Source organism: Catharus ustulatus, chromosome 1, assembly GCF_009819885.2.
Source record: "Catharus ustulatus isolate bCatUst1 chromosome 1, bCatUst1.pri.v2, whole genome shotgun sequence".
In the NCBI taxonomy this organism is placed as follows: Eukaryota; Metazoa; Chordata; class Aves; order Passeriformes; family Turdidae; genus Catharus; species Catharus ustulatus.
In genome coordinates, this window is record NC_046221.1 from 104,105,253 (window position 1) to 104,132,427 (window position 27,175).

Below are 27,175 nucleotides of genomic sequence, written 5' to 3' on the forward strand. Positions count from 1 at the left end.
TTTTTTTTTTTTTTTTTAATATGTATCGAGTAATTCTGCCAAAATTTAGCTAATTTAAATGCCTTTGAAAAATCCCTACTCTTCAGAAGGTGCTGCAAATGTTATGCATTGACATTTTACACTTCAGCAATTGTAACCTCTTAAGAGTTATGTATTTATCTTATGATTTCAGAGAATGGGAACTATTCAGTTCAGAGCTTCTGGGGCTATTTGAAACATAAATTTTAAACAAGGAGCTGAGGCTGCGGAGGGAGAGAGCTGCTGAAGGAATGAACCTATTTCATTGTCTTAGGATAAGGATATCAGGTAGTATATAGAAGACAAATAGAAAAAGGAGCCTCTAAAGAGTGTAGGAATTGCAAGGTGATATTGAAAAACTTTACTGGGCAAAAGGAGTAAGAGGAACAGGTAAGTACAGTATAAACTTTGGGAAAAGAAACGGTCTTGAAAGAGAAAATCCTGCTTGACAGAGAACACAGGCTGGGTATGTGAATTCCATTCAGGCATTGCAAAATGGTGTTTTCAAGCAATCCTGGGATGAACAATTTGAAGTTGCAAGTGTTCAAATTCAGGTTGAATGGGGTTTTGAGAAACCTGAAGATGTCCCTGCCCATGGAAGCAGGGGGTTGGAGTAGGTGGCCTCTAAAAGTCCTTCCAACATGAAACCATTCTGTGGTTCTGTGGTGTCTGGAAATGTTGAGGTGGAAAGAATAGAGAGTGTGAGAGAGATTAAAAGGAAATGCAGTCAGGCAGCATCAGCCTGAAAAAGACTGAGAGAAAGAAAAAATGTCAATAAAGGAAAGTTGGGTTCTAAATTTTAAAGTAAATTTCATATTTTAAAATCCTGATTCTGGCCTTTTTCAACAGGAAACTCAAGTAACATGAGCCTCAGGAATGTGCTGTATGTTATTAATCCTTATGATATCATTCATTGGATGTGGTGTGGAGTTGTGTGATATTATTTAATCCATTAGTTCAGTGATCTAGAAGATCTAGAGATCCTGGTGATAGCTTAAGAACTTCAATGATGGAATTTCAGTATTTTATTTTTTAAAAATATTTCCTTGTCTAGGGAGCCACAGAAGCATGTACAACTGTATTTTCATTTGTTCACGATATTTGTAAATAAAAACATTTTTGTGGTTATAACTTTAGGCACTTGAAAGTTAGAAAATGTCTGAACATGAGTTTCCTATGCTTTGTATGACCTGGCCTCCCTTACGCCTTTTTGGGAGCATGGTTTCCAATTAACCATAGTGACAGCTTAGGCTGTTGAGCTTTCAAAGCAAGCTTTGAAGATATAAAAAATGAAAGCAACTATGACCTCAGTTTTATGGCATGTACACTGTATAGCTAAAGCATTAAAGTTAGCACTATAGTGAACAATAAAAAATACTACAGGTGAAAGAAGGAAGAATAATTACAGATGTAGAAAATGCAGTTCTTTAATTAACAACACAAAGCAGCCAGTAACTCTCTCCTCTACAATGCTGCTACTAGCTTTGCATACATGACTACAGTATGAGAATAGCTGCCACAGTTTGGAGGGCAAGGAAAGCGGCTGCGCTGGTAATGACAGAGATTGCATTCAATCCTCAGCACTAATTGAGGACTGTGCTCTGTAATGGATTTGCTGTATTACCATACCCACAGCCTTTGTTTCATTAAGACAGCTGAACTTCAACCCTTTCGCAATCTGATGAGAGAAAAAACGTTGCCTCTTGTTTCAAGGAAATGCTTAATTTGAGTATGTTTTGAAGTTCTCTGAATTTAAATACCTGCTGTGTGGAAATGTGTCTTAATAAAAGAACAGATGAGAATGAACGTGCTTTTTCAAGGACAATCAGACAATACACACAAGTCATGTACTGACAAGTAGGACAATTATTCAAATTACTAACAAATTAAATGACAAATTAATAACAAATGCCAATATTTTCATAGAAAATATTTTACCATTCTTACTTGTGGTGGAATTAGCCTTCTTTCATTGTAGGTTTATAATCTCAGCATTTAGTGGATATGATTCAAAAATACCTTTGTAGTCAGCAGAGAAAAACAGCTCCAGGGAGAAATTAGTCTGAAAAAAAATGGTGCATAAGAGAGCCCTGATTTTTGGCCTTGATAAGACCTTGACCACAGATGGCTAAAATGTGGTGACATAGACCCCACATTTGTTGTCCAAAAAGAAACAGTCACCAAGGAGAAATCTATGCTCTAGATACAGACCATTTAAGTTGACATCTAATTGTCAAGTCTAGACCTGTAAATATTGATCCTTTAACTGTATGGGAAAACTTTAGTTCAGCTCATTATTATAAACTGACTATGAAGAATCACACAAGCCTGACTTCTAACCTATTGAACAGTATCTGTGTGAGTCGACGACTTGCTGTCTGGCTGATAGTCAAATAGAGATAATCCCAATTGCTGTCAGAGTTTCTGACTTTGGTCAAGACATGCAGTGTGCTACTGCTGTACCTTGAGTTATATATTTGAAAGAACCTCATATTACTGCTCTGACTGCATGAATCAGATATCTACAGATATCACTGTAGAAACTGTGAAAATGTCTTCCTAATTAGTTCTCAAAGGGGGCAGAGGAAGAAAGGAGGTATTTACAGGTAAAAATTGCTAGTACGAAAATGTATGTGTGGTATCTTTGTTGTTGTTGTTATGAACCTAGGAGGTAAAAAACCCAAAAAATATTTTATGCTTATGATATTGTTGTGGGTTGGCGAGGTTTAGAAATTTTTTCCCATTATTATGTTAAGCTAGCCGGGATGGCTCTCCTATTAGCCGTTAAGAGCTGGAGACCAAGGACTACTTGAAGCAATGATGGCCCATTAGGGAAAGGTGGAGTCCTGCTTTTGTCTTCGGCAAGTAAGAGGACACTGGGGGTAGGAGAACTACACAGCTCGCCGGCCGAACTGGAGGAGAGAGGTTCCGTTTCTCCTGTTGGGATCAGGCTTCTTGGATTTGGACTGCTAAAGTTTTCTGCTTCCTCTGAACAACTGGGAACTGGGACGCCCACGGTGAGCAGAGTTTCCTTCCTCTCACCCTTTTCTTCCACCTGGGGTGGTGAGGCCACCTGGCCCCCTCCCCTGCCCCTGCAGCAGCCGCGACTAAGAAGCCGCCCGCCCTGGTCCATCGGAGAGTCATCGGTGACTGACAAAGGGACTGGGACTGAATTCCATTCTGTTCTGTCACTGTTTTTTTTCTTTCGTATAGCTGATGCTGTTTTTGTTTGTCTTATAAATATTTCAGTAAAGAACTGTTATTCCCAACCTATACCTTTTTAGTGCCTGCGAGTTCCTGAATTCCCTTTTCCTGGCAATACTGTCCCTTTAAACCGGGACAGATTTTGGCGCCCGAACGTGTGGCAGGAGGTTAAGGAATAACAGTTCTTCGGTTGCCTGAGACTGGTTTTTTTTTTGTGTGTGCTAGCAACATGTGGTCCAGTTTAATCTGGTTTGGGCTGCACGTGTTCATACATGTATATCTCCCATTTGCAAACCCTTACATAAGCATGGGCCCTGTAACTAAGGCTACTGTAACTGTTATCGAACTTGCTTTATGGGTTGATAAGGTGAGGAATTCATGGATTTTTAACTTCCTTTGGACGGCGGGTACATGGATTCAGGGATACCACACACTAAATGCATGTTTTTGGGATTACTTTAATAATGGCACCTACTGTGAGGGAATAACACCAGGGGAAATTTTCTCCCAACCCCTCACCCAAATTTTTGGGTCTACCCCACCAGTTTTTGAAGGGTTCAGATTTCCTCTGAATGCTAATGATATCGTACAGTGGCTGGTGTTACTGATAGGCTTGTCCTATTTAACATTAAGAGATAACGGGGGATTGAGCTGGATAACAACTCTGATACCTACTCCAGGAAATAGGGGTGCTGCCCCAGAGCCTGACTCTGCCCCAGAGACTAGGGATGCGGCCACAGAGACTGACCCTGCCCCAGAGACTAGGGATGCTGCCACAGAGCCTGACCCTGTCCCAGAGACTAGGGATGCTGCCACAGAGCCTGACCCTGCCCCAGAGACCAGGGATGCTGCCACAGAGCCTGACCCTGCCCCAAAGACTAGGGATGCTGCCCCAGAGCCTGACCCTGCCCCAAAGACTAGGGATGCTGCCCCAGAGCCTGACCCTGCCCCACAGCCCATCTCAGAAAGAAACCACCCGGAGTGGGTGGGGCTTCTAGTGAAGCAGATGAGTGAGATGGGCCAGATGATGAAGGAGTACCTCTCCCCAGCTGGTGACAAGCCCTGCCATAAAGGGGGAGAATCCAGTGATGCTGTAGTGGAACCCCTAGGTGTTACATCTGCCCAGGGTCCAGCTGAATTGCAAGGGCACTCACAGCCAGCAGCAGTCGCCCCTGTAGAAACTAGGAAGTCTAAAATGAAAGCAAGGCACCTAGACAAAGAGGACCAGAGAGGAGGGCCCTCACAACCAGCAGGGGAGCCAGAGGTTGAAATCATCACTGAGTCCCTGTCTTATGAAAATCTCCGCAATCTGCGGAAAGATATTGCACGACGGGGCCGGGAGGCTTTGACAACTTGGTTACTTCGGGTCTGGGACCTTATGGGTACAGGTGTGCACTTGGATGGTACAGAGGCAAGGAATTTGGGATCCTTGTCCCAGGACTCAGGTGTGGACCAAATATTCGTAAGGGAGCCAGGCCCACTTCCCCTCTGGGAGCGGCTTTTAATGAGTGTAAGAGAGAGGTTTGTCAACAAAGAAAGAATGCAGGAGTACCATAATAGAGTGCATTGGAAAACCGTTGAGGAAGGGATTCAACAGCTGAGAGAGGTGGCGGTACTGGAGGTACTCTTTGGGAGGGATGGACAGCATGACAATGACCCTGACAAGGTCAGGTGCACAGGTCACATGCTGTGGAACCTGGCAAACCGAGGGCCATCTCAATACACCACCTTCATTGCAATGATTAATGCTGATGAGCACCGAGAAACAGTGAGCTCTGTTGCTAACAAGCTTAGGGATTTTCACAGTATGATGAATGGCGTAGTGCAGGCCCAGGTTTCTTCCGTGGTCCAGGAGATGAGGGGGATGAGGGAGGAGATCAGGGAGGTGAGGGGCATGAGAGGTGACATAAGTGAGATGAGGGAGGAGATCAGGAAGATCAAGGCAGCACCAGTGCGAGCCTCGTACCCCAAGGTTACAGCCCCACGCCCCTCAGCTAGTGGAAAAGGGTACACCCCACGAGCTGACCTATGGTTTTTCCTGCGTGACCATGGGGAAGACATGGGAAAATGGGACGGGAAACCCACTTCTGTCTTGGCAGCACGGGTGCGTCAACTCAGGGAGGGAAATGCTAACCGAGGGAGCTACACTAAAGTGAAGGTAGCCTCAACCTCCCATGACCAAGGTGCTGGGCATTACAGAAGGGAAGATGATCTGTCAGACCCACTTGAAGGAACCTCCACTATGTATGTTCAGGAAAGGAATAATAGCCAGGGCTAGAGGGGCCCTGCCTCTAGCCAGGGAGAGGCACGGGATAACAGAGTCTATTGGATGGTGTGGGTCCGATGGCCTGGCACATCAGAACCACAAGAATACAGGGTATTAGTTGATACTGGTTCACAATGCACCCTAATACCATCAGAACATGTGGGGGAAGAGCGTGTTTCCATTGTTGGGGTGACGGGGGGATCACAGGAATTGTCTTTGCTGGAAGCTGAGGTGAGCCTGACAGGAGAGGGGTGGCAGAAACATCCGATTGTAACTGGCCCAGAGGCACCGCCCATTCTAGGCATAGATTTTCTCAGGAGTGGCTACTACAAAGACCCAAAGGGATACAGATGGGCTTTTGGAATAGCTGCTGTAGTGGCAGAGGGCATTAAGCAGTTGAACACCTTGCCTGGACTGTCAGAAAACCCATCTGCAGTGGGACTCCTGAAGGTGGAAGAGCAACAAGTGCCAATTGCCACCTCAACAGTGCACCGCCGGCAGTACCGGACGAATCGAGATGCTGTGATCCCCATCCACAAGATGATCCGTGAGCTGGAGAGCCAAGGGGTGGTCAGCAAAACCCACTCACCCTTCAACAGCCCCATCTGGCCCGTGCGCAAGTCTGATGGAGAATGGAGATTGACTGTGGACTATCGTGCGTTGAACGAAGTGACTCCACCACTGAGCGCTGCCGTGCCGGACATGCTGGAGCTCCAGTACGAGCTGGAGTCCAAGGCAGCAAGGTGGTATGCCACCATTGACATTGCCAACGCATTTTTCTCCATTCCCCTGGCAGCAGAGTGCAGGCCTCAGTTTGCCTTTACATGGAGGGGCGTGCAGTACACCTGGAATCGTCTGCCCCAGGGGTGGAAACACAGCCCCACCATCTGTCATGGACTGATCCAGGCTGCACTGGAAAAGGGTGAGGCTCCAGAACACCTGCAATACATAGATGACATCATTGTGTGGGGGAACACGGCAGTGGAGGTATTTGAGAAAGGAGAAAAGATCATACAGATTCTGCTGAGAGCCGGCTTTGCCATTAAAAAGAGCAAAGTCAAAGGACCTGCCCGAGAGATCCAGTTCCTGGGAGTAAAGTGGCAAGATGGACGGCGCCAGATCCCCACTGAGGTCATCAATAAGATCACCGCAATGTCCCCACCAACCAGCAAGAAGGAAACACAAGCTTTCCTAGGTGCCATAGGCTTTTGGAGAATGCACATTCCTGAGTACAGCCAGATTGTGAGCCCTCTCTACCTGGTCACCCGTAAGAAGAACGATTTCCACTGGGGTGCTGAGCAACAGCAAGCCTTTGCCCAGATCAAGCAGGAGATCGCTCATGCAGTGGCCCTTGGCCCAGTCAGGACGGGACCAGAGGTAAAGAATGTGCTTTATTCTGCAGCCGGGAACCATGGCTTGTCCTGGAGCCTTTGGCAGAAGGTGCCTGGGGAGACTCGAGGCCGACCTCTGGGATTCTGGAGCCGGAGCTACAGAGGGTCTGAAGCCAACTACACTCCCACAGAGAAGGAGATCTTGGCTGCCTATGAGGGAGTCCAAGCTGCCTCAGAGGTGATTGGGACGGAAGCACAACTCCTCCTGGCACCCCGACTACCAGTGCTGGGGTGGATGTTCAAAGGAAAGGTTCCCTCTACCCACCACGCCACCGACGCCACATGGAGCAAGTGGATTGCCCTCATCACGCAACGCGCCCGCATCGGAAACCCAAATCGCCCTGGGATTTTGGAGATAATTACGAACTGGCCAGAAGGTGAAAATTTTGGTCTCGCCGATGATGAGGAGCAAGAACAAGTGAGCCGCGCTGAGGAAGCCCCACCGTATAACCAACTGCCAGCAGATGAAACATGCTACGCTCTTTTCACCGACGGCTCCTGCCGCGTCGTGGGGATGAACCGGAAGTGGAAAGCCGCCGTATGGAGCCCCACACGACAGGTTGCACAAGCTACTGAAGGAGAAGGTGGATCAAGTCAATTTGCTGAACTCAAAGCTGTTCAGCTGGCCCTGGACATTGCTGAAAGAGAGAAGTGGCCAAAGCTCTACCTTTATACTGACTCGTGGATGGTAGCCAATGCTCTGTGGGGTTGGCTGGAAAGGTGGAAAAAGGCAAACTGGCAACGTAGGGGAAAACCAATCTGGGCTGCCGACGAGTGGAAAGACATTGCCACCCGGGTAGAGAAGCTACCTGTGAAAGTTCGTCACGTGGATGCCCATGTCCCCAAGAGTCGGGCTAATGAGGAACACCAACACAACGAGCAGGTTGATCAGGCCTCAAAGATAGAGGTGTCACAAATAGACCTGGATTGGCAACACAAGGGAGAATTGTTCCTGGCTCGATGGGCCCATGACGCCTCAGGTCATCAGGGCAGAGATGCCACATATAAGTGGGCACGAGACCGAGGGGTGGATCTAACCATGGACAGTATCTCTCAAGTCATCCATGACTGTGATACGTGCGCTGCCATCAAACAGGCCAAGCGAGTGAAGCCCCTCTGGTATGGTGGGCGTTGGTCCAAATATAAGTACGGGGAGGCCTGGCAGATTGACTATATCACACTGCCTCAGACCCGCCAAGGCAAGCGCTACGTGCTGACCATGGTGGAAGCCACCACCGGATGGTTGGAGACCTACCCTGTGCCTCATGCCACTGCTCGGAACACATCCTGGGCCTTGAGAAACAGGTCCTTTGGAGGCATGGTACCCCTGAGAGAATTGAGTCAGACAACGGGACTCATTTCAAGAACAGCCTCATAAACAGCTGGGCTAGGGAACACGGCATTGAGTGGGGTGTACCATATCCCCTACCATGCACCTGCAGCTGGGAAGGTCGAACGGTGCAATGGCCTGCTTAAAACCACCTTGAAGGCACTTGGTGGGGGGACTTTCAAGAACTGGGAAAGTAATCTACCAAAGGCCACGTGGTTAGTGAATACCCGAGGTTCCACTAACCGAGCAGGCCCTGCCCAATCTGAGCTCTTGGGAACACCAGATGGGGATAAGGTTCCAGTGGTACACATGAGAGGTATGCTAGGGAAAACTGTTTGGGTAAACTCTGCCTCCAGCAAAGACAATCCTGTCCGTGGGGTGGTTTTTGCTCAAGGACCAGGTTGTACCTGGTGGGTGATGCAAAAGGATGGAGAAACCCGATGCATACCCCAAGGAGACCTTGTTCTGGGGTGAACTACCTATGATACTGTGTCTGTAACTGCATGTATGTATGTAATTTAAAGGTTCTAATTTAATGTAGTATGTTAGCATGGAAAAAATTTGGGGTGGATAATGTTGTGGGTTGGCGAGGTTTAGAAATTTTTCCCATTATTATGTTAAGCTAGCCGGGATGACTCTCCTATTAGCCGTTAAGAGCTGGAGACCAAGGACTACTTGAAGCAATGATGGCCCATTAGGGAAAGGTGGAGTCCTGCTTTTGTCTTCGGCAAGTAAGAGGACACTGGGGGTAGGAGAACTACACAGCTCGCCGGCCGAACTGGAGGAGAGAGGTTCCGTTTCTCCTGTTGGGATCAGGCTTCTTGGATTTGGACTGCTAAAGTTTTCTGCTTCCTCTGAACAACTGGGAACTGGGACGCCCACGGTGAGCAGAGTTTCCTTCCTCTCACCCTTTTCTTCCACCTGGGGTGGTGAGGCCACCTGGCCCCCTCCCCTGCCCCTGCAGCAGCCGCGACTAAGAAGCCGCCCGCCCTGGTCCATCGGAGAGTCATCGGTGACTGACAAAGGGACTGGGACTGAATTCCATTCTGTTCTGTCACTGTTTTTTTTCTTTCGTATAGCTGATGCTGTTTTTGTTTGTCTTATAAATATTTCAGTAAAGAACTGTTATTCCCAACCTATACCTTTTTAGTGCCTGCGAGTTCCTGAATTCCCTTTTCCTGGCAATACTGTCCCTTTAAACCGGGACAGATATACATTAGTGACTCCAGGAAGACAATTGCTCATAGATGGCCTGAAAGACCCAGATGCTCAAATTAGCCCTGTGTGCCTGTTCTATTTCTTGTCATAACAGCTTGAATTCATCACTCAGAATTAAATTTCAGGTTCTATTATGAGACATGAAACACACAGAGAGGGAAAACAATTCAATTCAACAGGTATGTTTTAATACAGCTTTTAGATTTATTGCACTTATTCTCTCACGTTACCATTACAATAATTTCACGACTATAAGGTGCACCCTTTTGACTAAAATTTTCCCCCAAACCCAGAAGTGCGCCTTATAGTCCGGTGGGCCTTATCATATGGACAAAGTTCAGAAATTTGCAAAACCGGAAGTGAGAGCTGCAAGCCGCGGGGGGAGCCGGCAGGGCCATGGTTGCTGGGTGGAGGTGGGGCTGGGGGCTGCAGCTGCTGGGTGGAGGTGGGGTCATGGGGCCAGGACTGCCAGCTGCCTGCAGGGCCGGGGCTTCCGGGTGCCCGCAGGGCCACGGGACCAGAGCTTCCAAGCACCTGCACGGCCGCGGGACCGGGGCTGCTGGGTGCCTGCAGGACCGGGGCTTCCAGGTGCCCACAGGACCGGGGCTTCCAGGTGCCCACGGGACCAGGTCTGCTGGGTGCCCGTGGGGCTGCGGTTGCTGGGTGCCTGCGGGACTGGGGCCGCTGGGTGCCTGCAGGGCTGCGGGACCGGGTCTCCTGGCTGGAGGAGGGGTCAGGGCTGCCGGGTGGAGACGGGGCCACGGTACCGCAGCAGCCGGATGGCGGCGGGGCCTCGGCCAGCAAACGCGCGGGGGCCACTGGGGGCGGATCCTCGCTGCAAAAAAAAGTGCGCCTTATAGACCAGTGTGCCTTATATGATCTACAAAGCTGCAAAATTTGCCGACTCCCAGGGGTGTACCTTATAGTCTGATGTGCCTTATGGTCGTGAAATTACTGTAAATGTCTATTAGAAAGAGTATAGAAACCTCTATTCATAGAAAAGCAGACAAAAGACCAAATGTGTATCTGTGTGGATATAAATAAATAATCATATTTATAACCCATAGTTAGTGACAGTATTGAAAAAACTTGCTGCATGAAATGTTTTGTATTATTGTATTATTAATTATTTTTTGTAAGTCAGGACTTGGGCATATGGAACACTATGGGGAATCTGTGAAGGCATGACAACTTCTGTTTAAAACACTCAATGATTTCAGTTCAATATGAGAGATAGCAGCCAATAAAAACAAGGAAGAAAGTAGAATGGGATAATTGTATTAATAGCCACATATAGGGTGATTATTAGCTAAAATTGCCCAGAAAGCATTCCCAAAAGTCTTCATTCTTTAAAAAACTTAGTTCAATAATGCCAGTCATGGGACACAGAAAGCATTAGTTTTGCAGGGTACACTACCAAGTGTCAAAATCTTAAGAATGTACACATACACCTGGTTGTATTTCTGAATCACTTGCTTTTTGAGTATCTGAAAGAAATGTTGCAAGTCCAAAGCAATTTCCCCTAAAATACTCATATTAATGGATTGACTGCACCATCATCAAATTTGTAATGACACTAAGCTGGGTTGTGTGGTTGATATATCTGAAGGATGGGATGCTATGCAGAGGGACCTGGACAAGCTTGAGAAGTGGGCCCATGGAAATCTCATGACGTTTAACAAGGCTAAGTGGGAAGTGCTGCATCTGGGTCAGGACAACCCCTGGGATCAACACAGGCTGTGCAATGAACAGACTGAGAGCAGCCCTGCTGAGAAGGACTTGGGGGTGCAGGGGGGTGAGAGGTTGGGCATGGGCCAGAAGTGTGCTCTCCCAGCTCAGAGAGCCAAATGTGTCCTGGGCTGCACCCAAAGCAGCATGCCCAGTACAGCAAAGGGAGGGGATTCTGCCCCTCTGCTCTGCTCTGCTCTGCTCTGCTCTGCTCTGCTCTGCTCTGCTCTACTCTGGTGAGACCTCATCTGAAATGCTGCATCCAGCTCTGGAGTCCCAGCACAGGAAGGACATAGACTTCTTGGAATGATTAGAGGGATAATTAGAGGGACATAGCATGTCTTCCAAGAAGAAAGGCAAAGAGAAGTGGATTTTTGCAGACTAGAAAGGAGAAGATGAACCAATAAGTTGAACTCATTGTGGCCTTCCAGCATCTTGAGGGAGCCTTCATAAAGGATGGAGACTATTGACATGAGCATGCAGTGACAGGAGGGAATGGCTTCACACTGAGAAAGAGTAAGCTTACTTTAGATATTAGGAAATAAATCTTTATTGTGAGATTGATGAGATACTGGAACAGGTTGCCCAGAGAAGTTGTGGATGCCCCACCCCTGGAAAATGTTCAAGGCTGGCTGGATGGAGCTCTGAGCATCCTGGTCTGGTGAGGTGTCCATGGCAGGGCCGAGCAGGAACTAGCTGATCTTTTAAAAGTTCTGTTCTATCCAACATTATGTAAGTTTCTAATTAATTTCTTCTGTGTTTTTTATTAATATTATTCACCTGAGTTCACCTCTTCTCAAAACAATTAATTAAATTTCTTTTGATATGAAACTCAAAAAATTAGTTGCAGAATCTGGAAGTCATTTACCGATGGTTTTCTGAAGAAAAAAATATTTTCTGGAAATTTCTGTGAAGACAGTTTACATTTATTGTCTGATTTATATGTAGTTTTACATTGAAAGATTATAGAATATCTTCAGTTGGAAAGACTCACAAGGCTCATCAAAGTCCAGCTCCCTGCACAGGACAGCCCCAAGAGTCATATGATATGCCTGAGAGCATTTTCCAAATTCTTCTTGAACTCTGTCAGGCTTGGTGCACACCACTTCCCTGGGGGCGTGTTCCCGTCCCCAGCAACCCTCTGGATGAAAAACCTCTTCCTAATACCTAATATCACAGAATCACAGAATCACCAGGTTGGAAGAGACCTTCAAGACCACTGTGTCCAACACATGGCCTAACACCTCAACTAAACCATGGCACTGAGTGCCACATCTAGTCCTTTTTAAACACATCCAGGGATGGTGACTCCACCACCTTCCTAGGCAGACCATTCCAGTACTTATCACTCTTTCCATTAAAATATTTTTCCTAATATCCAACTATACTTCCCTTGTTAAAACTTAAGACTGTGTCCTCTCATTCTCAGTTGCTGCCTGGAGAAAGAGACCAACCTCCACCTGGCTACTAGCACCTTTCAGGAAGTTGTAGAGAGTGATAGGTCATCCCTGAGCCTCCTTTTCTCCAGGCCGAACAAGCCCAGCTCCCTCAGCTGTTCCTCACAGGGTTTGTGTTCCAAATCCCTCACCAGTCTCGTAGCCTCCTCTGGACATGCTCCAGCATCTCAATGTCCTCCCTAAACTGAGCTCAATGTCCTCCCTAAACTGAGGGGACAGAACTGCACACAACACTCAAGGTGTGACCTCACCAGCACTGGGTAGAGGGGAAGAATGACCTCCCTACTCCTGCTGGCCACACCATTCCTGATACAGGCCAGGATGTCCTGACCTTCTTGGCCACCAGGGCACACTGCTGGCTCATGTTCAACTGGCTACTGACCAGCACCCCAGGTCCCTTTCTGCCTGGGCACTGTCCAGCCCCACCATCCCCAGCCTATAACTCTGGCAGGGGTTATTGTGGCCAAAATGCAAGACTTGGCACTTGGACTTGTTAAACTTCATCCCATTGGACTCTGCCCATCCATCCAACAGTAACCCAAACCTCCCCTGGCACAACTTCATACAATTCCCTTGGGTCAGGTCACCAGAGAGATGTTCTTGGATCTGCTTAGACTTTACAACTCTCAAAAAAAATTGGAGTTTATAATCACAATTCTCTGAAATCCGGAAGTTTGGGACAGAGCACCAAAGGATGATATTTTCATGTTGATATAGAAAATGAAATAATACTTGAATGGATAGATTTCTAATAGTATATAGGCAATTAGTGCATCTAATCTAATTCATTAAGTAATACTTAGCCTTTGGTTCAAGCAAATAAGTTTATATTGTTGTATTTATTTCACTTAATAAATGTCAAGTCTATTAAGCCAGGTTTAATTAGTAGAATTAGTAGAGTTTGTACATGTCTGAAAGTCAGAGGCAAATAAGAAGACATTATCTGTATCAGTTTTTTTTTCTTATACTGTTTTCTTTTAATACCATCAATTCTTCATAGTTCATTGTTAACAGATTATTATTCTTAGCAATTATACAGTTGTCACCTGAGCTGCACACTTTTGACAGGTCTCCTAACTTGATTCTTTTTGACAAATGGATTTAAAATTTGCATTTAGTTTGTTTGATGTTTGAGTATTCTCCCAGGGAAAGGAATGTTTTAAACCTGTGTATACGAACAAAAACTTTAGGGAGTCTTTAGAAAACTCATATATGAATTTATGAAATTTGAAGAGAAAATAATATCTAAGTATATAATTGATAAAAGAGGACAGAGACTAGATAAGTTGTGATAACAGTCACTTACTTCTAAGTAATAAAAATATTATCAGTCAGGACTGTATTGCTTTGTATTGCTCTATTTTGTTAAAATAAATTCTGATAAAGTAGCTGAAAGGATTAAAAAAAACCCAAAACAAAAAACCCAGCCAACAAAGAAAAGTTTGACACGAGCACTTAAGAATGAAAAGACAACTAAATGCTCCTTATTAATTCCTACATTAATTCAGACTTCTATTGAATTTTTAAGAAGCATCCCCAGTGGGATAAACATTCAATGTAAGTAATTAAAAACAAATTTTGAGCTAGAGGACTTTTCTTGGGAAGGTTTAGGAGGCACAGGACTCCTTGTGATATGCTTGGGAGTATGCTGCTGTCCAAGCCTTGAAACGTTCAGGTGGCAATTTTTCCTTGAATACTCAGACATATGATCTTCTACAATTTTTATATCAGATCTGTCTTAGAATTTATTAAAGGAATAATCACAGGAATAATCATAAGATTCATAGAAAGGCATAGGGTCTCTATCAATATCAGTTTTTTACTTTCTATTTTCTTCCTGAAAATACTTAAAGGCAAGATGATTAAATTATGGATTCACAGAGTCACTTGATTGTATCACCAGCTGAAGAGCTCAAAACACAGTCTGCCTGGTTTATATTGCTTAAAAAGGATTGAGATGAATATAGATAACAATGGGAAGTTGGTCTGTAAATATACAAATAAATTTGGAGGAAATTTTAACACTCTAAATGTATGTCAGGAAATAAGTTTCTACTAATCTCATAAAAAAGTGCATTCAAGCAAAGTAGTGCTGAAGTGCTTCTTGTTGGTGAGATGGTTAGACAGTCAAATAGTCAGAAAACAGAAAAAAAAAGTGATTAATTAAAAAATAAAACCTTCACCCATAATTCATAATATCTGCAAAATAACTGGTTTTTTTTTTCAGTTGAGCAGAATGAAATTCCTTGAAAATCTGTACAAAGGAGATTTCTTCTCTTCTTTTTCCAAGACTGTGAGACCATTTATTTTTTCTTTTCAATAAAATCTCTGTAACATTTATTCCATCAGAATTCAAAATTATATTCCCTTGACATTCTATAATTTATAATATTATAATTTTCTGTGGAAATCTTTGAATTTGCACTTCAATTCGAAATTTTAGAAAATCAATTTTGAAATTTTTTTCCAAGTGGAATATTTTTTGTTTCTTTTAATTTTTAAATGAGCAGCTACTTCTCATTAAATTAAATTGAGAAAAAAAAGGAAATTTCCTTTTTGAAAAAAATATACATTGCAAACAAAATTAAAACATAAGCATACAAAGGCAATTCTGACATTAAAGTGATTAATAAAATTCATTATTTAAAAAAATAGCTTGATAGAAGTAAAATGGGGATTTATTGTCTACATGCTAATTTTTATCTTTAATAATGTAGCTTTTTGAAATCAGAAGAACCAAGATCAGATGAACAGTCTTCCAAAGAAATAGTACACGTCTGTATGGAATTTATTTGAATGAAATTACTACCAAGCATCCTAAAAAGAATTTCTCCACGTACATTACTTCTTTTCTTGTCCAGCGAGGACTAATCATTTAGCATTTAAGTGAAGAAAACAATAAGTGCATAACTTACCACATCCCATGTAACTCTTTTTGAAAGGCATCATAGTATTATTTAACAGCCCTTTAAATAGTGGGATTTAATGTGTAGGTAGTAGAATTTTTAAGGAAGGTAATCTTTTTGGTCAAGAAAATAATATTCAAAATAAAACAAATTGATAAAAAAATAAGAGGAAAAATCATTAGAGAAAGTGAAACGTTGAAATAAAAAGCGGTGAAGTACAGCTTCCTCTGGTCAGGAAGCGCATAGCAAGTGTGCATTCAGGTTGGATTTTGTAAGTCATATAGAAGGTTATTACTGCAGCTAAATTTTTGACTACTGAGCTCAACATCCAGCAGAAGCTCAGAAGTGGGGTCAAGGAGCAGGGGAGGTGGTGTGAGGGGATATTGAGAGGACCTAAAGACCCTCAAAGGCCCCCAACCCATTTCGGGAAAGCTGCAGAAGAATAGACTGTGCATGCTAACTCATTTTCATGAAGAGACAGAGACATTATTTTCTTCTTCTTCTTCTTCTTCTTCTTCTTCTTCTTCTTCTTCTTCTTCTTCTTCTTCTTCTTCTTCTTCTCTTCTTCTCCTTCTTCCTCTTCTTCCTCTTCTTCTTCTTCTTCTTCCTCTTCTTCATCATCATGATGCCAGGTGTGTAGCATGTTGATAAACTCATTGAGGTTTTTCTTTTTTAAAACTATTTTGACTTTTGCTGCTCTTTTTCAAACCTGGACTTTTGCAAATTTTGGATGCTCCCTGCTATGTAGAGTAGGACACTACGTACATGCAACACATTTTTTCTGCCTGTATTGTGGTTTTGGCTATCTTAATTGAGTTTTTCCAAACTAACTGGACTGTTTTCATTGCAGGGATCAGAAATGTAACAGAAATTAAATGTATAGAGGTGCAGATTGACAGGTTTAGCATGAACTGTTTTCCCCAGGATCTAACAAGAGCCCCCTTGTACTTTGAAATGTAACTGGTGGAGCAATTTTGCATCCAAAGATTGGTTTTATTTGGCAGATATTCTGAAACAGCCTAAAGGTCTAGAAAAGGAATGAGATATAAGTTCACATATTCTATCTCCTTAGAAACCCTTTTTCCCTCTGTCTATAAGAAAGTAAAGAGTATCAGTACATGTAAATAACCTAGAGTTCTGGGAGCAAGGACTACACTCCAGTTCCTGTTACACTGAGATGTTACTGATTCAGTTTGGTAATAGGTACCTGAGTAAGTGGAAAAAGATAAGGAAAGGATTACATCATAAGGATTCAAATCACACAGCTGCCATCAGCCTAGGATTTGGAGGTGATGCTTACAGTAATATGGAGGCTGAACACATTAGGAAAAAAACACATTTGGAAGAAAAAGATTCAGTGCATTCTTGGCAGTAGGGTCCACTGCTGGCTACAGTAACATGATGATTTGGATGCAGGTTCTGGAAATCCTAAGTGGCTGAATGAAAAAAACTACATGTCACAGAGAAAGTCTCATTTCTTGTTTCACTAATATCTGTTATTGGCTAATATTGTCTCCTGACCTGCATAGACAGAGTCAGGCTGATGAGCAAGTGGGGAAGAATTTGTTTTATTTTCATGTGTAGCTTTTGTCTAATGTAAATCATCCTTAGACTTTCTGACCCAGGTATGCAGGAGACGCTTGTTAACTCTCCTCTATGGAGCAGGATTGGGCAGCATGAAGTAGGCAATGAGTAATGGAAGCAGATAACCTGGAATCTTCCCCATAGTAAATGCATTAAATTGGTCTTATCTAATATAATTTAAAAAAAAACCATAAACCCAGGAAAACAATCAGACCAACCTCTTATCCAACTCCTCCTGAAATTAAAAGGACATTTACTTTAGAAAAACAAAAATCTGGGCGACTAAAATTTTTTATAAAACAAGATTTTCAGGTTTTGCTATTTTTACACATAGGTTCTTTTGCATAAATCTTGTATTCTTAAAGCATCTTGTGCCAAATATAGCAGGACTGTGAAGAAAAATGGCTAGTAAATTTTAATGCATTATCATAATATTAGTCATTTGATATTGGTATTAACATTAATGAACCTGGCCAGTTACGGAAATCTGTGCATATGTCTGTTTGGTTTGAGATAAATGTTAGTATTATAGCACTCTTCACTCCATTTTATATTTACTTTTTTATTTATATTTAAATTTATATTTAATTTTTAAGTCCATAGCTAAACAGAGACAATCTGGCTAATAATTTTCTTCTGTTTACTTTCTTTTTTTAATCCTCTCCTCCCATGTTTTAATGAGAAATACTCCAAATTAGCTCAGAAGAGTCTAACTGAAGTTTATTTCGCTATGGGAAGGTTAATGTTAGGAGGACATTCTGTCTCGCTCAGTTAAGAAAATGTCACTTGGCATGAGAGATTAGAAAATTTTCATCAACACAGTCTAAAGAAAAGGGCTGTTGTATGTCAGTGATGGATTACCCTTCTGAAGCCAGGCAGAGTTCATTAGTTCTTGTGCCTTCAGGGCCCCGTTCCAGGTTTTAGCTCTCACGTGACACTACAAATTAGGCGTACACAGTATGCCATATTGTAATGACATATTTAGTCCTTGCTGTGCACAACAGCCATGCATCTGCAGCAAGTGGCAGGACGTTTGTCAGTTTGAGGAGGCTTTGTGACGCACTGAAGGCATCCTGTAGCGAAGTCATTTGGCTGAACTGACAGCTACTGGTGACTGTATTGCTCTAATGCATGTTTGATCTATCCAAACACAGTCTCCCATTAAGATATAAGGCAGTTTTAATTTTTCATTGAAGTGTTTACTAAGTATGCTTGTCCAAGTTCACTGATTTACCTGTGACTTTGCTGCAGCAGTTTGTTTCTTTGTTGTTGTTTTTTTTTTTCTCTTGGGGTGAAATTTTTTAGAGGGGGTTGTTTATTTTTCTTTTTGGATTGATTATGCTTTAAGAGAGTTCAGCTCTTTATGCAGTTTTATTTAAGGAAAAGTAAGAGGTTTAATGGTGTGTAATTTGCCTACCTTTGCTTGGCTTTTTGAGGTTTATGTACATATTTACTTTTAAGAATTGATTGTAGAGTCACTTTTAACATAACCTTTTCATAGGTTATAGCAAGACAACCTTATAAAAGTAATGCTATTGATCCCATTAATTCTTCAAATCCAGGTTGAATATATCACTGTGGTCACTATCTTTGTGATACAGATCTTAAATCACAATTTTTTTTCACGTTTTTTTCAGATATGCTAATTTAATAGTTTTATCTCATTTGTAAAAAAATGCAATTTTTTGTTGTCCAACAATGATTCTTTTGAGTTATGTTCATATTTACCCATTCACATTTTTTAAAAAAGAAACAAACCTTAAAAAATAATAAAATCATATTCCAGGGCCACTTGCTTTTCAACAATAAAATTTTTAAGAGTATAAAAATGTGGTTGATGGAGTTAGCTCTTATATAAACTATTTCTTAAACCTTCAATGCAAGCACATTGATTTTGAGGTTAATTGGCACCTATATGAGCTTATGCAAGGAAAGTTATTTGGCTCAGAAGCATTTAATCAACTAAATTTACTGTTGCAAAAGTCCAACTAAACCAAATACAAAAGTTAGTTGTGGGAACTAGGAAGTAAAAATTATGCTTTTCTTCCACTGCTGTCATCTATCTTGAAAATAACCAAAACAACTTTAAAAGACTCTTCCTAACTTATATTCCTTGCTTTTAGTCTTGGAGTAAAATTATATTCTTATGGACTCTTTTAATATGGTGGAAACTAAAAATATTTCCAAATGAAAAATTATGTTTGAAGTCCCAGGCACTGAGAAATACATATTCTAGCTGAAAATTTTAAGATCATATAACATGAAGGGTAAAATTTCTAACATAAAGAGCACTGTGCTAAAATTATTTCATAGAAGCTAGTAGTAAAATAGGAAACAAATAAAACAGAGAAACTATGAAAAGGTGTTATTTTAAAAGAAATTGCACACTATATGCATATATTATTATTTCTGTCAGAGTATAAAGCATTCAGTTGCTTTAAATGTCACTTTCGTAATGTTAACAATTGGTGTCTGAGTTTATTTGTTGTTTAAACAGTTAATTATTTTTTCTGCATCCTGCTCATTATTTTGTGTAAAAGTACGATTTTTTAAAATCTAAATAATTTCTGTGCTCCAAGGACAATCCATACATCTCTAAGCAAACTTTTGATGTCAACAAATACTATATCTTCTGTTGTGAGAAGCAAAATAATAATCCAAAGCAAATATCAATGCTTTATAATTTATTATTTTATTTTTTAAATCAGGAACAGTCCTTCCCTAAGATCTTCGTAGATAATTCTCGCTGTGTTCCTAGCCTTTCTCCTTGAAACACTACATTTTACACAGATATCCTTGTATAAGTTTTCTTCCAGCTCTCCATCAAGCAAAAACTATCTACAACTTGGAAGTATTGAGTTTCCAAACTTAGCCCTCCAAATTCCATTTCTCACAGTAAATATTTCAATTTCTTTGTAAATCAACCTCTCAGAGTCTCTGAATAAAGTACTGAAAACGGATATATAAAACTGCAGTTAATGTTTTAGCTGCAACCCATATAACAATTCTGAAACTTTAGCCACATTAAAATGATTCACAGAAAGAAAAGTATGCAGGAAAATTTCCCAGCTACTTAATTTGATTCTCAATTCTGTTTTCAATCGCCCAACATCTTTGATACTGATACAGTTGTAATGAAAAATAAATAAAACAAATACAGTAATTTCATGACTATAAGCTGCACCATTTTCACTAAAATTTTGGTCTGAACCCGAAGTGCGACTTATAATCAGGCAACTTATGTCAGGCAGGGTGTTGGTAGCAGTCCCATTAAATGGTGGCTGCATCCTCCTGCAGTGACAGATGTGATTCAGTTGGAGCAGTGCTCCTGCAGAAGGTGCAGTTTCCCTCTGGAGGTCCAGTGGTGATGTGGAGAAATCCGGTTTTCCTCTGGAGTCCAGTGGAGAAAGGGGCTCCCTCAGTGTCCCAAAACCTCTGTTTTTATCTTGGTAAGAAGTGTTGGGCTCTTCCCCCTGGCTGGAGCAACTTTCAATGGGATGCAGTAATTTTATCAGTCACACAGTGGGACTCAATGGGCCATTAGCAGACAATGACTCCCTGGAGGAAGGATGGGTGTGAAAAGATAAAGAACAATGCCCTGCCTGGTTTCAGTGGATGGTCCATTAGCAGAATATCTGCTGTTGAGATAAGGATCACTGCCCCCACCCTCAACAGATGGTGATAGAATAGATACCTTTTATCACACGCTGTATTGTAATGTGCAGCTTATAATCAGGTGCGGCTTATGTATGGACAAAGAACAAAAAGTTGCTGGCACTCGGAAGTGCGGCTTATACTCAGTGCGGCTTATAGTCGTGAAATTACTGTAATCATATCTGCATTGTTTACTTTTATTTTTCCTACTTTTGTCAGTGTAAAATCGAAATCCAAACTTCAAAAGAAAGAAAGATAGAAAGATAGAAAGAGAAGAAAATATAAAAAAGAAAAAAGAAAAAAGAAAAAGGAAAAGAAAAGAAAAGAAAAGAAAAGAAAAGAAAAGAAAAGAAAAGAAAAGAAAGAAAAGAAAAGAAAAGAAAAGAAAAGAAAAGAAAAGAAAAGAAAAGAAAAGAAAAAAAAGAAAAGAAAAGAAACAATTTAGTTTAACAAAGCCTACTCAGAGCTAATTTGGCAGGCTGTGAATACGAGGGAACATTAGTAACTTCTCAGTGGTGCTCATCTGTGCTACCTGTCACTGACATGTTTTTATTGAGTGACAAAAGATTATTAGCCAGATTGCAATCATTGTTTTTTTCTTATGCTTTATCTTTTTTTTACCTCGAATCTTACATTGTTCTGAGTTTGCTTGCCCATATTTGCTTGAATACAGCACCTGGGACATTCTTATTTCTCACATGAAATATACTTTCCTTCATGTTTGGTGCCTCTGGTGTCTTTTTAACATTTAGCTTTACATGAATAAAGTGGTGGTGAGGACAGTTAAGAACTTTATTTAATATTTCTCAAATAAATTTAGTTTCTGCTCAGTTGTAATTAACTAAAATATTGATTTTTTTTTTCTTTTTTCTCTTTTTTTCCCTGAAATGAAATGGAGGAGCTGATTAAAATTCTCATGATCAGATATTCATCCAGATGAAAATTATAATTACTTGTAATTGTATCTTTTTTATGCAAAACCAGTGCAGTGAAAACTCGCTCTTGTTTTAAAATCAGGAATATGCCATGATTTCTGCTGCAACTGATGAAATAAGCAAAATTTCTTAGATATATGTTCTATATATGAAAATTATAATTGCATATACTTTAAAATAAATTAAAGTGTCTCATTCACATTTCAATCTATTAATGTTTTCTCTTAGCCTATTATCACTGGCTAACATGACAGCATTTCCACCTGGAATGTGTGGCTGTACAAAGGCTTGTCCTGTCATGTTCCCTAGTTACTGCTGGGAAGGACAAAACAGTTTTGAGTTTGTGTGGCTCCATCAGCAATACCAATGCACATATTACATAGTAAACCATTCTCTAGTGGAATAACTGTGCTTCTGAAATAGTGGCATTTAGTTCATTGTTTAGCTCCTGGTTTAGCAGATCTCTGAACTCTATGGCTTCTGGAATTGTCTTGCCAGTGGGAACAGGCAGGAAACTTAATAGACAACCTAAAATTAAGAGTAGGGACATCATTAAAGAATTATCTAGGACCCTTGATTTCACAGAACCAGAGGTTTCCTTCAGATATTTGCACTTCAAATTTTTCTAGACAGAATCTAACAAAAAGCAAAAGAAGATTTTCAATGGTTATGAGTGCTGAGCAAGACTTAAGAACCTGATGTTTTTGGGGGTACCTAATGTCACATTTAGCCTTATTCCCTTTTGTGCCTTTTCACATTCAGTAAATTCATTGTTAACATGGAGAAGAATCTAGATTTCTATGTTCAGCTTGCAAGTTTATGATAATTTCGTAAAAAATCAGGCACCAATTTCTTCATAGCCTTAAAGAGTTTTATTTTTCTTTTAAAAAGGCATTATGTGTTTAAGGTAGCACTTTGTAGTAGTAGTAGTAGTAGTAGTATTTTTTTCAAGTGATGGAAAAGATTATTCATCTTGCAGAGAATAGCAATATTTTCTCCCATATAAACTCCTGCAATCATAGTGATGCCATGGTGACCCAGCTGCATTAGTATTTCTGTAGGATGGGATTTTCACAGATTTTTCCTTCTTGCCAGGTGTTATGAGGTATGGAAGATGCAGAGGTATCATGCACTGAAGAACACCACTCTAAAGTACATGCACATAAATATATATGTATGTATTAAGGAAAAACAAGCGCAGAGTATGACTTTTGACCAAGGAACTAAAATATGCATTGCTCCAGGGAAAAAAGGGAAAATAACATCTTGTGCAAAACATATGCTTAGAATCCAGAATATGCATGCGTGTATACTGGAGGGGAAAAAAATAGTCTTAGAGTAAATACAAACTCTTTTGTCCTAACAATATACTTACAACTTTAAAATATTTTACTGTTTGATTTGGGGATAAACTAAGGATTTTAATTTCTTTTTTCTTAAATTCAATGAATAATGTGATAAAGAAGTATTTCTGCCACTGCAAAATACAGGACTGATTAACTCATAAAGGTCTTTTCAAAAAGCCCTACTGTAATAGAAATTGCACTTTTCTCCATGATAGCCCAAGTGAGTAACCAACAATCATGTATTATGAACATACAGCATTGCATCGCTGGAACTTTCACAATTAGTAACAAATTATTAAACTATACATAGGACTAGATAATCAATACAAGGGGCATACTTTAGTCTTGCAGTTCTTATATTCAAGAGAATAAAAGAAACTGACTGTTGAGTTGCTTATCAGACTGCAAGATTAAGACATAGACACTCTTGAAAAATGTTGTCATTATGGTCAAGAATAAAGGATTCCACTTTAAATTTTTATTTCAAATTTAGTTTCAAAGACAATTTTAAAAGATATGCATTTTTCTTTTTGGGTGAAATTGTGAAAATCTAATGGATATTTGAACAGAATATTTTCACAGAAGTTCACCTTGACCCTATATGCTAAGGAAAATGTTTTTCAGTCATAGAGTTCCTGACTGTCTTTGTTTGTTGTTAGATGTATATATGTACAGAAAACCAGTCCAGGAGTGAGATATTGTCCTTAAGAAAGCAGAAAAAGGGCTGTCAGAATAATACAGTATGAAAATATATGAAGGTTCATACATATTTTCTCTAGAGTGTTTTTTCTTCCGATGCTGCAAACCCGAGGACATCACACTTGCCCCTTACAATAAAATAGGGCATGACTCCACCTTCCTTTTTTTTTTTTTCCTGAGAAAAAAATAACAGGAAATATTCTGATGGTTTTTTGTCATTTCAGTGTTCCCCTTTGACTGAGGAAAAAAAAATCTCACAGTCAAAGAAAACTTTTATATAAGCATTGTTTCAATAGATAAGCACAGCACTCCACAAATGTGAGGTCTGGGACACTATATTATCTATTGTTACTCTTTTGAAATGGTTAAAAATTATACCATATTTACAGTTCTGAAATTGTGTCAAAGAATTCCTAAGGAATTTTGTGGATTTCTTTGTGTAGAGTCATTAATAATTATGAGGATTTTTACTTTTATGGTAAGAAAATAAAGGAGAATAACTTTTAACTACTACTTTTTTTTCCTTTCTTTTGATTTTCCTGGCAGGTATTAAAAAAGGAAAATTAAGTTCTGACTGTAGGATAAATTTTTAAAATTAACATTCTAAACAAAATAATAATAATAATAATCATCATCATCACATAATGTTAATTTATATTAGAATCATTATTATTGCTACTGTTGAGGAGAGGAAAAAGGTTGTCATTTTCTACCTGTTTATCCCACTATAAATCAAACCCTTGGTTTTTAACCAAAATTATTAGCCTTTTGGTATTTGTATTCACAGCACACATACTTCCAAGTGACTGTAAAGCCATCGTTAGCTGTATGATTTAAAATATAATAACAGGAAAGCACTGGAACTCAGAGTGTTTTGTGCATGTGTTACAGAGAAGCAAATGACATCGGATATAGCCCTCATAGTATCACCCCCACAATAATGGAATTGACTGATTGCTTATTGTCATGCTCTCGACTGCACACAGAATGTAATTATCTGCACAAAGCTTCTGGGATTTGAAGGTGCAAGCAGAATAAACAGTATTTTTTATAGGAACAAGCCATTGAACTGTCTGACAAAAAATTTTAGCACCCAGGCTTAACATTCACTTTCTAAATGAAATGAGACCAAACAGCTGTACCTTGCTCTCTCATCTAAATAAGAGGATAAGAGGCAAGGAAAAGTTTCTGTAACAGAACCCACCAGATGTCTGCTGGCAATACATTACAACAGAGAGGAAAATGTCTAGGAGTTTCTTGAGGTGTGTGGACAATAACTTCATGCCACAGCTGGTGAAGAAGCCAACTAGGAATAACTCCCCTCAGGACCTACTGTTTGTGACCAGAGAAGGACTGATAATATGAATGGTTAGAAGCCATCTTGGGCACAGCAATCATGAAATAATAGTTTCTGATTCTTGTAGCAGCAAGTAGGGACGTCAGCAGAACTGTCATCTTGGACTTCCAGAAGGCAGACCTTTCCTGAAAGGGAAAGGAAAACTGGAAGGCTGGGTGTGTCGTAAGGAGGAAAACTCAGTTACAGGGACAGGCCATCCCCATATGCCTGAAGAAAAGCCTGTGGAGAAGAAGGCCAGCCTGGCTAAACAGTTGCTGTGCAGATTATTTTGAAATTATCTCTACCATGGTACAATTTAATTCAAATAAACAATCTATTTTTTTAAATAAAATCTTCAAATTTGACAATGTATCTTGGAGAAATGTCTAAATAGTGAAAACACACGTTCAAGGTGCATCTTAAAATTCTCAAATATTGTGGTATTCTGAATACTCTTTGAGAAAGTAAACCATGGCACTTGTTTAGTATTCTACAATAACTTCTGCTTTTGTTGAGAGATGACTGATCACTTTTGGGTTTATAACTGAGCAACTTGATGTCCAAGACATATGTTGAACCACCCATTTTTAACTGTTTTTAATAAGATAGTTCAAGTAATCAGTAGCTCAATATAATAGGTATATATTCTTTGTCATGTACAAAGTGTGGCTGAGATCGCTTGCTCAGTTCTGTAAGTTTTGAAAACCATTTTAAAAGCAAAATTTAATCAAAAAATAATTGTGTCACACAGACATAATTAAAATATTCATTTCTGCCAATTATCATGATGGAATTACAGAACAGTTTAGATGGGAGAGTATCCTAAAAATCACTTAGTTCCAATCCCCTGCCATGGGCACAAACATCTTCCATTAGACCACATTGCTCAATTCCCCATCCATGCTGGTCTTGAACACTTCCAGGGCATCCACAACTTTTCTGGGTAACCTATTTCAGTGCTTCATCACCCTCAAAAAAGAGAATTCCTAATACCTAATCTAAATCCACTCTGTTTTAGTTTGAAGCCATTTCCTTTTGTCCTATTACTATATGGTCTTACAAAAATTCGCTCTCCAGCCCTCGTTATACACTGGAAAGTTCCTCTAAGGTCTTCTGGAGCCTTCTCTCCTCCACATTGAACAACCCCTTCTCTATCAGCCTGTGTTTGTAGGAGCAGAGCTCCAGCCCTCTGATCATCTTTGTGGTCCTCATCTGGACTCACTCCAGAAGGTCTGTGTCCTACTGTGTTCTACTGCTGGGGCCTCCAGAGATGGATGCTTCACTCCAGGTGGGGTCTGATGAGGATTGCAAAGAGGGGCAGAATCCCCTGAAACTGCTGGTCTTGCTGCTTTTGATGCAGCCCAAGATACAGTTGGCTTTCTGGCCTGCACTACTAGTAGCATGCACTACTAATCTCCATGCAAAGGAAAAAAAAACCTCCTGCATTTTTTTTTTTTAATACTTTCAAAAAAATATGGGCTTTGCAAAATGTCCTAAAGATGAAAAAATTGAGGAGGCTAATGACCAAGAAGAAGCAGCTCTGGAAAGAAAATTATATGAAACAAGCAATGTACCAAAAATTGTGATAATGTTAATGCTATATCTTATGAAAGGTAATTTCTTTTTAAAAAATCGTGTTCAATTATTGAGGAAGAGATTTCTAAAGGGTCAAGGAACAGACACCTATTTTCTGTTGAAAGGTGACAGGCTCTCTAACTCATTTTCATGAATTCAAAAATCTACACTTCTGGGAGAATTGGGTCAAAACCAATTAACTTGTTAAAACTCTGTAGAAACTAAGTTAAATAAGTGTGGATGAAAGATCACAAGTATAATCCCCTTAATAAATTACAACAGCTAATAACTAACCTTTCTGAATTTGAAGAGCAATATTTTCTAACAAAGCATTGAAATCCATCCTGCGTAGATCATTATTCCAGAAATAAGGTAGGCAAACATGACTGTAGCAATATCTGTATCATAGAGTGATTTTCATTTCAGATAGGTAAATGCAGGGAAGAATAAAAGGAAAATAAAAGGGAAGAACACTTGTCCAGTACCTCTATAAAATTTCTCAAAAACTAGATGGAAATGTAACCAGTT

General features: G+C 40.5%; 1 long non-coding RNA gene across 2 annotated transcripts in view; it reads right to left on the reverse strand.

Annotated features, from left to right (window-relative positions):
- Positions 1-27,175, reverse strand: part of LOC117000959 — an 81,795-nt gene that overhangs the window by 44,977 nt on the left and 9,643 nt on the right. Inside the window, exon 4 of one of the 2 annotated variants that reach the window (XR_004418878.1) lies at positions 1,966-2,080. The exons of the other annotated variant lie outside the window; for it this stretch is intronic. This is a non-coding gene — a long non-coding RNA (uncharacterized LOC117000959). The remainder of the gene's footprint in view (positions 1-1,965; positions 2,081-27,175) is intronic. 2 annotated transcript variants of the gene reach the window in all.